Source organism: Glossina fuscipes, unplaced genomic scaffold, assembly GCF_014805625.2.
Source record: "Glossina fuscipes isolate IAEA_lab_2018 unplaced genomic scaffold, Yale_Gfus_2 219, whole genome shotgun sequence".
NCBI lineage: Eukaryota > Metazoa > Arthropoda > Insecta > Diptera > Glossinidae > Glossina > Glossina fuscipes.
In genome coordinates this window covers 884,922-889,512 of record NW_023998562.1, presented here as the reverse complement: position 1 = coordinate 889,512, position 4,591 = coordinate 884,922, and the positions used below count along the sequence as shown (strand labels likewise).

The 4,591-nt window shown below is 34.0% G+C and overlaps 1 long non-coding RNA gene across 1 annotated transcript; it reads left to right on the top strand.

Annotated features, from left to right (window-relative positions):
* Positions 1-3,546: 3,546 nt before the first annotated feature.
* On the top strand, positions 3,547-3,859 carry LOC119642154. The gene is made up of 3 exons (XR_005247965.1): positions 3,547-3,600; positions 3,668-3,730; positions 3,791-3,859. It is a non-coding gene; the product is annotated as an uncharacterized LOC119642154 (long non-coding RNA).
* The last annotated feature ends 732 nt before the right edge of the window (positions 3,860-4,591 follow it).

Here is a 4,591-nt window from a genome sequence, read left to right as displayed (position 1 = left end):
AATTTTCAACAGTGAGTTGAAATCATGATACGATAGATGCCGGAGGTGCAAAGTCACAAAGCCAAGTTAATTAACGCTGAATGCCACTCAAACCCACTCAACTTCATTCAACCAATTACAAGTTCTAATGGATCCAATCCTTCATCTTTCAATCAGCCCATTAGTTTCTATTTCCAATTTAACTGTTAGCTATTTATACCAGATCACTAACTCGGTTTTGATTCCTAATTTGGTCATTTGCTATGTGGTGTTATTTCAAAGGTTTTTAATCAGGTCTATTTATACGACATACTAAGACCATGTAAAAGATAAAAAACCAGAAACTCTATTTTCTAATTATTCCAGAATACCAGTAAAGGCCAATAAATAATAATCAAAGTGTGTTTAGACGGTCTCGATTTAAAATTGAAAAATAAAAAAGCCAACATACACATGGCCAGAGAATATACAAACAAACTATTGCTATTACTTTTTTGAGAAGGATATCATGGAGAAGGTTCACAATTTCTTTTAAAATCTACAGAAATATTGTTTGATGATTGTACGCACAACGACGTTTACTTTTGTATGGCATTATTCACAACACCGTGCTATGATTTTATGGCTACCCTAACATCCCGCAGGGTTAAGCATAGTTATGATTCGGAACCTTCATTCATAGAAAATCTTTTCTTACGCTGTTTAAGCTCAGAAATATAGAAGCACTTTCTGTAAACTTCCTGTAAACTATAAAATTATTCACTTTATATAGTTTTCTTATAATTTAAATATAATATATATATATATATATGTAAAGTGAACCGTTTTCGGTAATACAACAAATTAATTTCGTTAAATAAAGAGCGCATGCACATATATTCATAATAATAAAAAAAAAAATGAACGACGTTATTGGAGATCGCACAACCTTGATACCACTATTCATAGAAGCGGAGTTTTGTTAAGTTCCATGATTTTGCTTGCAAAAATAAATATATATACGTAAAGTTTAGTTTTTTTAAATTTTTTTACCAAACAATGTAAATTTTTTTATTTTTCTGCTTTTTCCAATTTTTTTTAAAGAAATTTTTGATTTTGCACTTTTTTACAAAATTATATTATTTACCGTTAGCTTTTTTTTTTTTTTTTGTAAATAACCACCAAGTGACGAAGACACTACGAATTGATGACGATGATCCTATTTCTAATTGGTTGGGTGAATTTGTAGTGTGTTTACCTCAGAGAGGGGACAAGCTTTTGGCATCTACCGACCATTATACGGTACAGTCGCATGTTTATACTGTACAATTGTATATTATTTAATAATGATTTTGATGAAATAGAATTTACAGGAGATACAAACGATGCCGTTGAACGTCTAGCAAAAATTAAAACAGCTAACGACGATGATGATGACAACTGGAAATCTATAGAAAAGTTAAAAAATCAAATTAAAACCTACAATGGCGAAGACTTACCTGCAGACGAAGATACTAAGGATTCCGTGTCTCGCAACGAGTCTTTAAGTCTTTGTAAAAGTAAAAATGCGCCCGCTGTGTCGAATGGTTTTAAGCTACAAACCGCTTTTCAGCCCAATTATACCTCCATTCATTTGGAAGATCGTTATTTGGTATGGAATGGCGTGGGTATTGTAACTTCTTGTGCCGATGGCGCCAATGGTGCTATCGACGTAAAATTTCATGACGCCAGTGTTCATCATTCATTGCATATACTTAATTATAACAATCATAATATGGCGAGCTTAAGTTGTACGGCTTTAGTTTTAGCTGTTGAGGATTCAGCAAAACTAGTAGTAATTGCTTTGGCTGCTTCTGGTAATAAGGAGTGGAGTATGCAGCTGTCTGAAGAAGATGTGGTAGCTGTAGTGGCTACTTCAAAATTGATAGCTGTAGGGACAAGCATGCAAAGGGAAATAATTCCTATACCTGGTTCTGCGATATATCTCTCAGGTTTTGAAAATCGCATTATGTTGAGCTACCATGCTGCTCCAGCCAGCCAAAAACAACGAAACATAACGGCTATGTTATTGCACGCTAAGTTTAAAGTGCAAAAATATTACTTTTGCTTTAACGCCTGATCGGCAATTGGTACGGCAGGGATTTAGCGACTGTGGCTCTCCGGTATTCGAAGACTCTGTGGGCTTAGTGCAATTGTTTAATGTGAAAAGTAACTGTTGGTATCCTGTTTGCGACACGATGAAATTGTCATCCAGTGTTTCCATCCCCCTCATTACCCTAGCCAGACATTACTTCTAACGTTTTACAGTCCGCATTTTTATCAATACACATTATGTTTTTCGACTAACACGAGTTTCAATAACAAAAAGTTACAGGTTATTGAAATGGAGGTTCCGTTCTTATAATAGTACCCAAACATGGACTCTCGTGCGTATCGTAATTTGTAATAACGGGGATCTCATATTATATTATATTATCCAAAAGACGCTTATTGCAATGTCCATCTCATTTAGCGCGGCTGCCTGAATCGACAATTCGAATGAAAACATATAAGAACGGAGGTAAAGACAAAAAAATTATTGCAACTTAAATATAGGCCATGGGTTGATCCGATTATTAGCTGATTAATCTTTTCTCACTTTTTCCTTTTTGCAAAATAATCCAAATTAAGAAAACAAAGATTTTTCGTTGAATTGTGTGGATAATCTGGTCTCTAACAAAGTGTTCTAATTCCAATACGCGCTTACACAATTTCCAATATGTTCTAATTGATCATGTCGCTGAATATATTGACACATAAATTGACAATCTGTATAATATCAGCAGGCTTTTGTACAGATACCCAGTTGTGGGCTATTGACGGACGTAGAGTATGTAGGGTAAAGTTGATGGAGTTAACTGACCTACTCACCACGACAAACAATATAGTAAGCGAGCAATTGCGCACAGTTAGATTTTCCTTAAGACGATTAGATAGGCAGAAGAGGTCGCACGTCAATGTGCGTACAAATATGGTACGCCAATAAATTGGGATTGACGCAAGCAGTAAACGGAATGACCGACCAGCTACTAAAAGACGGAAACATACGGATTGAGATTAGTGACGACGAATTCCTAGGGTTTGACGAGACGGACGTAGTAGACAGAGGCTTTTTACCATAGATAAAGAAACTGATTTTACAAGGAAAAAGAAAAAAAGAACTGCAAGATGCAGAGACAGAAACGCCAGAGCAGACGCCATATAATGCCGTAAGCCCCGCTGGAGCATGATAATGGTATATACGACGAAGGACCATCGACATCAGCGGAAGCAGTGCTGAAGGAGGAGAATCGGCGCCTTAAAGCCGAATTGGATGCCCTAAAGCGGAAACTCAGGCAGAAAACTAAGCAAAGTAAAGGTAATTAAAATTTTTTATAAAATTAACTAACAAATTACTTCCTTTTTGTTTTCTATTTCAGAATAGAAAAAGTCCGCTAACAATGCCAATAAAGATAATCGTATATTAAATCGATAAAGTGAAGGTAAATATATTATTACATATTTATATTTATATATTACTTATTTATTTCTTCTATTTTCGATAAAAAAAAGATTAAGTCCAACTTCCCGCTCATCGACTCACATAGATGCTGCATGCCAAAGGTAAGTTTGCGTTTATCCTCTCTTATTATTATGTATAAATTATTCATTTGCTTTTATTTCATTTTAGATTAAAAAAAAAAACGACTGCAATATCGATTCAGCGGAATGCGATACTTCCGTAGGCCAAATGGTAAGCTTTTGATCATCTTTATATATAAAATTTAGTAATTACATGAATTTACCTTTGCAGATGTCAACACACCGCTCAACCCACTGTCAAGCAGCATACCGTCACATATTTATTTATTTATCTTATATTATGTATGCGTATATTATATACTATATATTTATATTATATTATATTAATAAGCGGGGCTTTATTTATTATTGCATTATTATAGTTTCAAATTATGTATAGAATGGTGTAGGCCTACAGGGGAGCCAACCATTGAAAACAATTGGCAACGCGCCTATGACGGCACATCATGCAAATAAATGCAAAATTATTGAAAAATGTAAACAAACATATACGCTCATGTTTATTCTCACATGGTTGGCATTTTTACAAATTACTGAGAACTTATACGCCATTTTCTCTAAAGGCACCAAATTTATATGCTTATTCTTTAAAGGCACCAAATTTATGCAAATACTACCTTGTTATGATCGCATTTTCATAATGCCTACACTAACGTAAAAGTGCTTCAATGGTCCTTAAGATATGCAATGGGTTTATATTTAATGAAGTATTTAATAATATATTTAAAGGTATAAGGATTAGCAACAGAAAAAGGAAAAGAGCAATAAACGAGGAACAACCATCGAAATTTCGGTAAACTCCCACTTTCAATAAACTCCCACTATTGAAATATACCATCTTCTCAAGCATGACTTGCTTTTCTTTTTTATGATGCAGGGTATATTCTTAATAATAAACACAAAAAAAAAAATCATTTACTCTCTTAAGATTATTGAAACTGAAAGTATAATTAATAATTGGGAGTTACTTTGCACAGTAAGTTACGATTACAACCACAACGAAGATAAACAA